This window comes from Salmo salar, chromosome 07, assembly GCF_965601325.2.
Source record: "Salmo salar chromosome 07, fSalSal1, whole genome shotgun sequence".
NCBI lineage: Eukaryota > Metazoa > Chordata > Actinopteri > Salmoniformes > Salmonidae > Salmo > Salmo salar.
This window is the reverse complement of record NC_138297.1, coordinates 43,425,667-43,436,392: the sequence shown is the minus strand read 5'-3', so window position 1 is coordinate 43,436,392 and position 10,726 is coordinate 43,425,667.

The following is a 10,726-nucleotide window of genomic DNA, read 5'->3' as shown; positions in this document are numbered from 1 at the left end:
TGGGTGGACAACATGTCATGCTGCAAGAGCTCTGATAGGCTGGAGAGGGTCCTCCGGGAATTTGTCATAATTATTGTGCAAGTCTATGGAAGGGGGTGAGAACCATGAGCCTCCTATGTTTTGTATTGAAGTCAATGTACCCAGAGGAGTGTCGTAGAAATTCTACACAGGGACACTCAAAGTCAATCTTAAATTAATCATTCTTTATTATCAGCGTGCTGGAGAGGTTCCAACCAACTAAATGCATCAAGTACACATATTGATCAGGAGCGCTCTTCTTTAGGGCAGTCCCGTTATCTCTTATATACTAGTTATAAACATGTTACATAGGCATAGCTCATAGGGTTGGTTCCGGCATGTCTGATTAGAGGGGGTGAGGTTCACACTGTTCTCGGCCAAATTATCCATTCCATGCATCTAGATACCATCTGTGGTCACCTCCGCCATAACCTCGAGAGAGGACAGACCAGAACAACAGTTTAGTTTAGGGCATTTCTGATTCAGGAAATCCAGACAAATTATTCACTGTTTGATAAATTATTACTACTACCAATATTCTTAATACAAATGTCTAAAACAAATGTCAAAGTGAGTAACACACAGTTGAAACCATTTTTTCCCTCCAAATTGACTTATACTCTCCTATCATCTTGGCGATCTCACCGCAGAGTTACAGGGTCAGGGAGTCAGAGGGCTAATCCTTAGAGAGACATCCCAACCACCCAGCAGACAAGATTTTTATTGAAGCAAGACAAAACCAAACCAACAAAACAGCAGCAGCAATACACTTCTTCATATAAAACTAGAGGTGGGGAAAACCTCAATCCATTTGAAGTAACTGCCAACCATTATCAACATATCTTTTTTGCTTTTACAGGCAGGCATGCGAAGAAAACCTGTCACGTCCTGGCCAGTATAAAGGTTAATAGTTATTGTAGTTTGGTCAGGACGTGGCAGAGGGTATTTGTTTTATGTGGTTCAGGGTGGTGTGTTAGTTAGGAGGGTGTTTGATTTATTATTTCCGGGTTTTGGGTTATGGTCTATGTTTATGTATTTCTATGTGTAGTCTAGTGAGTGTGTTTCTATGTTGAGTTAATTGGGGTGGACTTCCAATTGAAGGCAGCTGTTTGGTGTTGCCTTTGATTGGAAGTCCTATATTAGTTGGGTGTGTTTGTCTTGTATTTGTGGGAGATTGTTTTTGCACTGCGTATGTATAGCCTGCAAAACTGTCATTTGTCGTGCTTATTGTTTTCTTGTTTTTTCGTGTTCAACGTTCGTTAATAAATTAAGAAAATGAACACCAACTCTGCTGCATATTGGTCCACCTTTTCAGACGACGATTTCGCATTATCGTCAGAAGACGAAGAAGGTCATGACAGAATCTCCCACCAAACCAGGACCAAGCAGCAGAGGAAGGAGCAGTGGGATTATGAGTTGGACTATGTGGAGAGATGGACATGGGAGCAGGTTATGGCCGGAGAAGGCCCATGGAGTATGGCTGGTAAGGACCGGGAACGTTTCCGAGGATCAAGACTGGCGTTGGAGCACGAGAGGCACCCCCAATAATTTTTTTTGGGGGGGGCACACGGGTAGTTTGGCTAGGCATAGGAAGAGCCGGAAGCCAGCTACCCGTGGTTATATGGAGGAGCGTATGAGGTGGAGAGCGCCATGTTTCGCTGAGGAGCGCACTCTCTCACCCATACGCACGCACAGTCCGGTGTGCGTTATTCCAGCCCCTCGCAGGTGCCGTGCTAGAGCGGGCATCCAGCCTGGTAGGAGGATGCCTGCGCAGCGCATCTGGTCGCCGGTACGCCTCCGAGGACCAGGCTACCCAACTCCCGCTCTACGCACGGCTACCATCAGGCCCCTGCACAGCCCAGTCTGCCCTGTACAAGCACCCCGCTCGTACAGGGCTACTAGTTCCATCCAGCCAAGACCGGTTGTGCAGGAGGTAAGATCAAGACCGACTGTGCGCCTCAATAGCCCTGGGTTTCCAGCTCCTGTCTCTCGTGCGGACCCGGAAGTGCGTCAACCCAGTCCGACTCGTCCTGTTCCCGCTCCCCGCACTAGCCTGGAGGTGCGTGTTCCCAATCTGGTACGCCCAGTACCAGCACCACGCACCAGGCTTCAAGTGCGTAAACCCAGACAACAGTCACCAGAGCTGCCCGCCAGTCAACAGTCACCAGAGCTGCCCGCCAGTCAAAAGTCGCCAGAGCCGCCCGCCATTCAACAGTCGCCAGAGCCGCCCGCCAGTCAACAGTCGCCAGTGTCGCCCGCCAGTCAACAGTCGCCAGTGCCGCCCGCCAGTCAACAGTCGCCAGTGCCGCCCGCCAGTCAACAGTCGCCAGTGCCGCCCGCCAGTCAACAGTCGCCAGTGCCGCCCGCCAGTCAACAGTCGCCAGTGCCGCCCGCCAGTCAACAGTCGCCAGTGCCGCCCGCCAGTCAAGTCGCCAGTGCCGCCCGCCAGTCAACAGTCGCCAGTGCCGCCCGCCAGTCAACAGACGCCAGTGCCGCCCGCCTGTCAACAGTCGCCAGTGCCGCCAGCCAGTCAACAGTCGCCAGTGCCGCCTGCCAGTCAACAGTCGCCAGTGCCGCCCGTCAGTGAGGAATCGCCAGAGCCGCCCGTCAGTGAGGAGCGCCAGAGCCACCCACTAGTCAGGAGCTGCCAGAGCGGCCAGACTGCCCCGAGCTGCCGGAGCGGCCAGACTGCCCCGAGCTGCCGGAGCGGCCAGACTGCCCCGAGCTGCCGGAGCGGCCAGACTGCCCCGAGCGTCCCGAGCTGCCCGTCAGTGAGGAATCGCCAGAGCCACCCGTCAGTGAGGAGTCGCCAGAGCCACCCACTAGTCAGGAGCTGCCAGAGTGGCCAGACTGCCCCGAGCTGCCGGAGCGGCCAGACTGCCCCGAGCTGCCGGAGCGGCCAGACTGCCCCGAGCTGCCGGAGCGGCCAGACTGCCCCGAGCGTCCCGAGCTGCCCGTCAGTGAGGAATCGCCAGAGCCGCCCGTCAGTGAGGAGTCGCCAGAGCCACCCACTAGTCAGGAGCTGCCAGAGTGGCCAGACTGCCCCGAGCTGCCGGAGCGGCCAGACTGCCCCGAGCTGCCGGAGCGGCCAGACTGCCCCGAGCTGCCGGAGCGGCCAGACTGCCCCGAGCTGCCGGAGCGGCCAGACTGCCCCGAGCGTCCCGAGCTGCCCCTCAGTGAGGAATCGCCAGAGCCGCCCGTCAGTGAGGAGTCGCCAGAGCCACCCACTAGTCAGGAGCTGCCAGAGTGGCCAGACTGCCCCGAGCTGCCGGAGCGGCCAGACTGCCCCGAGCTGCCGGAGCGGCCAGACTGCCCCGAGCTGCCGGAGCGGCCAGACTGCCCCGAGCGTCCCGAGCTGCCCGTCAGTGAGGAATCGCCAGAGCCGCCCGTCAGTGAGGAGTCGCCAGAGCCACCCACTAGTCAGGAGCTGCCAGAGCGGCCAGACTGCCCCGAGCTGCCGGACTGCCCCGACTGCCCCGAGCTGCCGGACTGCCCAGACTGTCCCGAGCTGCCGGAGTGCCCCGACTGTCCCGAGCTGCCGGACTGCCCCGACTGTCCCGAGCTGCCGGACTGCCCCGACTGTCCCGAGCTGCCGGACTGCCCCGACTGTCCCGAGCTGCCGGACTGCCCCGACTGTCCCGAGCTGCCGGACTGCCCCGACTGTCCCGAGCTGCCGGACTGCCCAGACTGTCCCGAGCTGCCGGACTGCCCAGACTGTCCCGAGCTGCCGGACTGCCCAGACTGTCCCGAGCTGCCGGACTGCCCAGACTGTCCCGAGCTGCCGGACTGCCCAGACTGCCCCGAGCTGCCGGAGCGGCCAGACTGCCCCGAGCTGCCGGAGCGGCCAGACTGCCCCGAGCTGCCGGAGCGGCCAGACTGCCCCGAGCTGCCGGAGCGGCCAGACTGCCCCGAGCGGCCAGACTGCCCCAAGCTGCCGGACTGCCCCGACTGTCCCGAGCTGCCGGACTGCCCAGACTGTCCCGAGCTGCCAGACTGCCCAGACTGTCCCGAGCTGCCAGACTGCCCAGACTGTCCCGAGCTGCCAGACTGCCCAGACTGTCCCGAGCTGCCAGACTGCCCAGACTGTCCCGAGCTGCCAGACTGCCCAGACTGCCCCGAGCTGCCAGAACCGGAGCCACCTCCTGATATAGGTGGGTTGGGGAGGGGGGGTGTAGCACAGTGCCGTTGTTGACGGCAGCCACCCTCCCTTCCCTCCCTTTTAGTTAAGGGGGTTGTGTTTTTTTTAAAATTTTAAGGTGCTTCTGGCGTTAGCACCTTTAAGGGGGGGGTACTGTCACGTCCTGTCAGTATAAAGGTTAATTGTTATTGTAGTTTGGTCAGGACGTGGCAGAGGCTATTTGTTTTATGTGGTTCAGGGTGGTGTGTTAGTTAGGAGGGTGTTTGATTTATTATTTCCGGGTTTTGGGTTATGGTCTATGTTTATGTATTTCTATGTGTAGTCTAGTGAGTATGTTTCTATGTTGAGTTAATTGGGGTGGACTTCCAATTGAAGGCAGCTGTTTGGTGTTGCCTTTGATTGGAAGTCCTATATTAGTTGGGTGTGTTTGTCTTGTATTTGTGGGAGATTGTTTTTGCACTGCGTATGTATAGCCTGCAAAACTGTCATTTGTCGTGCTTATTGTTTTCTTGTTTTTTCGTGTTCAACGTTCGTTAATAAATTAAGAAAATGAACACCAACTCTGCTGCATATTGGTCCACCTTTTCAGGAGACGATTTCGCATTATCGTCAGAAGACGAAGAAGGTCGTGACAAAACTCATTTGCATATTTACCAAAGGGCCCCAGGGGACTGGTAATTTCCCTTTTTGACACATGACTCACATCATGATTCATGCGTCCAAATAAACACTGGCTGTTAAATCAAAATAACAAATCAAATTAGAATTACAACCCTTGATGACTCCATCTTAACTTAATTGTATCCCAAAAGGTAATTCAATGAATAGTCTAGAGGCAGGTTCCCTCATTCAGCGGCAGTGCTCTCTCTATCTCATTCTCTTGTTCCGAATCACACATAGGACTGTTGATAAATTATAAACTTCTTCCTACATAGCCCATTTAAATCTAACCCAATGTCTCTAGTCTTTCTAGTGAGCGTGATCAGGCCTCACCAGGAAGTTAGAACAGAGGTCAGAGGTCATTCAACCCCATTAAGTGAGTTTTTGTTCCCCTGTATAAAGATATTTGAAACATTTCAACATTTTGTGTATCAAGTTTACATTGGGTTTTTCAGTACATTTTCTATCAAGGTGGGTTGTCTGTGGGTGCTGGCGTGTGTGTGGTAAAAATCATAGCTTTAAAAACAAACAAAATGGCCAGGCCTTTCTTAATTTGGGAGCTCCCTCAACAGCTGGATCCGGGCACCTTTACACTGCACAGTACACAGTCTCAATAACTGTACTCTTAAGGCAACTGCCTCAGGAAGCCCTTCAAAGGAAGAGACACAGAACCATTGGCAAACATATTAAAACAACTTGGTAGTGGACATTCCATGAGTCCTTAATGAAAGAAAAGAAACATCTTAAATCAGTCCAAAAAAAATTCTTACTCTTAATCGAGTTTACTGCATCATGGGCAGGAATAGGAACCTTTTGACCTGTTGCATTAAAATACAGTTCTGTACAAACTGTCCCGGGGACATAAACTAGTCAAAATACGAAACCTGTTGTTTAACAAACCTGCTAGGACCTTCAAAATGTTGGTGCTAGCTTATCAGCTCAATATTCGGTACTAAATATATTTACTTGGATCTACTTATTCTGGACACAGTTCCACGTAATGGAAACAGATTATTGTTTTGGATGACATTACCTTCTTACTTAAATCACTGCTGCTACCCAAACTATAGCATTGAGTAATAATAATTGGAACTTCTCAAAAACTTGTCATTTCAATTATTCATACCTCTGTCCCAAATTTCCCCACTGTGTCCCTTACAGCCTGTTTTTTGTTCAGTGAATACTGGCAGCTATCTATTGTTCCACAGGAAACTTCTCTTACCCAATCAAATTTAGTATCAGTCCCAATGCTCAATCCCTCTGTTCGTCATGTGACCTTGTATTGAAACATTTACTTCTTCAAATTACTAAGATATTGCATTATTAGAGTGCTATCTAATATTACCATTCACTTTGTTACTTTCACTAGTCTCCATATCTGTTTCCTTCAACTAAAACCCTTCTACTCTTTCCAGTAGAAAAAAACACATTCTAAATCACTACTCCTAATACACACCAATCACTCTCAATCAATGTTCTGCTTTTACCCATATTGCACTGTTTAAAAACAAACAAAACAAACATAACTTTTTACATATTGGAAGGCATTGTTTTCATTTTAGTATACCTTCAAAAAGTTACACTATATTTTTGTTACCAATCTCTGTTGGATATTCCCTTTCTGCTTCAATATTTATTAAATGTCTATTATTTTAAGATCCACATGTAATGCTTTGGAGGGATCAATATGTATTAACTGGGCTGGCACAGTCTATCAGTCCCCTGTAGATGGCATTGTGCTCTGTCCATAATAAGTATCTACCTAGCAAGTTAAACAGTTGAGTAAGTGAATACAGAAAATCATTAGGTCTATTTAACAGCTTTATCAGCTTTCTATAGGCTAGGCCTACTATATTTATTTCTCAACTTTCCTAATATTAAGCACATTCCTTATATTTACAACAGGAGTATAGCCTACCTGGCTGGCATGAAAATAAACCATGGGGAAAAGACAGATGCATGATAATGGTCCATTCTAAATCAAATGTCACACATATACAGTGAGGGAAAAAAGTATTTGATCCCCTGCTGATTTTGTACATTTGCTTACTGACAAAGAAATGATTAGTCTATAATTTGAATGGTAGGTTTATTTGAACAGTGAGAGACAGAATAACAACAAAAAAATCCAGAAAAACACATGTAAAAAATGTTAGAAATTGATTTGCATTAATAATTATCCTGTTGGGGCTAGGGGGCAGTATTTTCACGGCCGGATGAAAAACGTACCCAATTTGAACAGGTTACTACTCTGGCCCAGAAACTAGAATATGCATATTATTAGTAGATTTGGATAGAAAACACTCTGAAGTTTCTAGAACTGTTTGAATGGTGTCTGTGAGTATAACAGAACTCATATGGCAGGCAAAAACCTGAGAAAAAGTCAAGCAGGAAGTGAAAAATCTGAGGTTGTAGTTCTTTCAAGTGATTGCCTTGACTGTATACAATGACTTAGGGTTCATTTTGCACTTCCTAAAGCTTCCATTAGATGTCAACAGTCTTTAGAACGGTGTTTGAAGATTCTATGGTGAATTTGATGGGAATAACAGCACAAGGAAGTAGGTGTCCCATTATAAGGCATGGGCTCAGTCACGCGCAAGGACTTGGGAGCGAGCTGAGTTCATATTCACTCCTAAAGAGAACGGATAGGTCCGGTTGGAATTTTATTCAAGATATATGATAAAAACAACCTAAAGATTTATTCTATACGTCGTTTGACATGTTTATACAAACTGTAGTATAACTTTTTTGACTTTTTGTCTGGACTAAGTAAGCATGCGCGTTGTGGATTTGGATAGTGAACCTAACGCGCGAACAAAATTGATTATTTGGACATAAATATGAACTTTATCGAACATTTATTGTGGAGCTGGGGTCCTGGGAGTGCCTTCTGATGAAGATAATCAAAGGTAAGTGAATATTTATAATGTAATTTCTTAGTTTTATTGACTACAAGATGGCACGTTTCTGTTTGCTTGTTATTGGTGTCTTCTGGGCTGTACTCAGATTATTGCAAATTGTGCTTTCGCCGTGAACCTTTTTTGAAATCTGACAAAGCGCTTACATTTAGGAGAAGTGTATCTATAATTCTGTGCATAACACTTCTATATTGATTAAAGTTTATGATGAGTATTTCTGTAATATGTGTGCTCATTGTGCTCATTCACCGGTAGGTTTGGAGGGAAAACATTTCTCAACATTACGTGCCAATGTAAAATGCTGTTTTTGGATATAAATATGAACTTTATCGACCAAACCTACATGTATTGTGTAACATAATGTCCTAGGAGTGTCATCTGATGAAGATCGTCAAAGGTTAGTACATAATTTTAGCTGAATTTCTGGTATTTGTGACGCCTGTCCTTGCTAGGAAAATGGCTGTGTGGTTTTTCTTGTGTTGGAACTGTCCTAACATAATCTAATTTTATGCTTTCGCCGTAAAGCCTTTTTGAAATAGGACAATGTGGTTAGATTAACGAGAAGTTTATCTTTAAAATGGTGTAAAATAGTTGATTGTTTGAGAAAATGGAATTATGAGATTTTAGCTGTTTTGAATTTGGCGCTCTGATTTTCCACTGGCTGTTGGCAAAATCAATCCTGTTAACAGGATAAGAACGGGAAGGGGTCCCCTAGAGGTTAATGAGGGAAATAAGTATTATCACTCTGTGGACCGTCGTTGGAAGTTCTGGACTGTGGACCGTCGTTGGAGGTTCCGGACTGTGGACCGTCGTTGGAGGTTCCGGACTGTGGACCGTCGTTGGAGGTTCCGGACTGTGAAACGTCGTTGGAGGTTCCGGAATGTGAAACGTCGTTGGAGGTTCCGGAATGTGAAACGTCGTTGGAGGTTCCGGAATGTGAAACGTGGTTGGAGGTTCCGGAATGTGAAACGTCGTTGGAGGTTCCGGAATGTGAAACGTCGTTGGAGGTTCCGGAATGTGAAACGTCGTTGGAGGTTCCGGACTGTGAAACGTCACCGGAAGCTCTGGACTGGGAACTGTCGTCGGAAGCTCTGGACTGGGAACTGTCGCCGGAAGCTCTGGACTGGGGACTGTCACCAGAAGCTATGGACTGGGGACTCCGGCCGCAAAACCTGAAACCAAAAGGGAGGGTTAGGGGGGGTGTCTAGTGTTGGTGGAGGCTTTGGTGCAGGACAAAGAACCTTCTCATCCCGCGGATCCTCCCGTATCGGAGGCGGTTCTGGTGCGGGACGAAGAACCCTCTCATCCTGCGAACCCGCCATCATAGGAGGTGGCTCTGGTGCAGGACGAAGAACCCTCTCATCCTGCGAACCCGCCAGCATTGGTGGAGGCTCTGGGTTGCCGACCGTCGCTGGAGGCTGTGGACCGCCGACCGTCGCTGGTGACTCTGGACCGCAGACCGTCGCTGGAGACACTGGACCGCAGACCGTCGCTGGAGACTCTGGACCGCAGACCGTCGCTGGACACTCTGGACCTTCTCAAGAGGTTCTGGACTGTGGACCGTCTCAAGAGGTTCCGGACTGTGGACCGTCGTTGGAGGTTCCGGACTGTGGACCGTCGTTGGACATTCCGGACTGTGAAACGTCGCCGGAAGCTCTGGACTGGGAACTGTCGCCGGAAGCTCTGGACTGGGGTCTGTCGCCGGAAGCTCTGGACTGGGGACTGTCGCCGGAAGCTCTGGACTGGGGACTGTCGCCGGAAGCTCTGGACTGGGGACTGTCGCCGGAAGCTCTGGACTGGGGACTGTCGCCGGAAGCTCTGGACTGGGGACTGTCGCCGGAAGCTCTGGACTGGGGACTGTCGCCGGAAGCTCTGGACTGGGGACTGTCGCCGGACTGGGCAGGCGCACTGGAGGCCTAGTGCGTGGAGCCGGGACAGGTGGCACCAGACTGGTGACACGCACTTCAGGGAGAGTGCGAAGGAGCAGGCACAGGACATACCAGACTGGGGAGGCGCACTGGAGACCTGGTGCGTAGAACCGGTGCAGGATATCCTGGACCGAGGAGACGCACCGGAGACCAGGAGCGCTGAGCCGGCACAACCCGTCCTGGCTGAATGCTCACTTTAGCCCGGCAAATGCGGGGCGCAGGCACAGTGCGCACCGGGCGGGCTATGAATGCGCACTGGAGATACAGTGCGCATCACCGCATAACAAGGTGCCTGACTTTTGCTATTCGTTAGGCCTACTCATCTTGCTGGCTGACGAAAAGTAAATGTGGACAGTTCTTCCAATATGCACCTCGGAATTGGATAAGGACCACACAGTTGCTTCTCCATTGTGTCTGTCTTAATTTGTAGCCTGTGAGAAAGACCCTATCATGTGACAGAGAGCCATGTGAGTGAGAGGGCTTCCGATTGCGCAGCACACTCTGGGAGAAGGGCACAACGCAGCACTCCGGGCCGCAAAAGACCTGGATTTTTTTAGGGTGCATTACAGCCACAAAGGGATGCAGTCGTGAAATTCGAGGCATTATCAAGAGCTTGTCAAATTCTGAATGAGAGACTATTGGAGTGTGTACACTCTAAAAAATGAGGGGTTCAACAAGGGTTCTTCTAAGATCCTCAAAGTTCTTCGTCGAAGAACCTTAGGGTTCATGGCACTGAAAATTGCCCCCAAAAGGTTCTTCCAAGAACCCCATAGTAGGTGGGGTTCATTGATGAACCTCCTTAGTTCGTAGGGGTTCTTGTAGGAACCTAACTGCCCAACTGAAATGTTTAGATTTGAAAGGACAGCAGGTGCAGGCACTTAACTGAAAAATGTTACGATCTCAGTTTAAGATAAGTTTTGTCCCTTGTAGGATCTAAATTGATATTGTTTTATGATGATACCATCTGTTTTCATATTTGTGCAAATCTTTCTAAAACAGAAAATGGACACAATTCAATGGATATCAATCAACAAAAAGGTAAGAATATGTACTGTATGCTATGA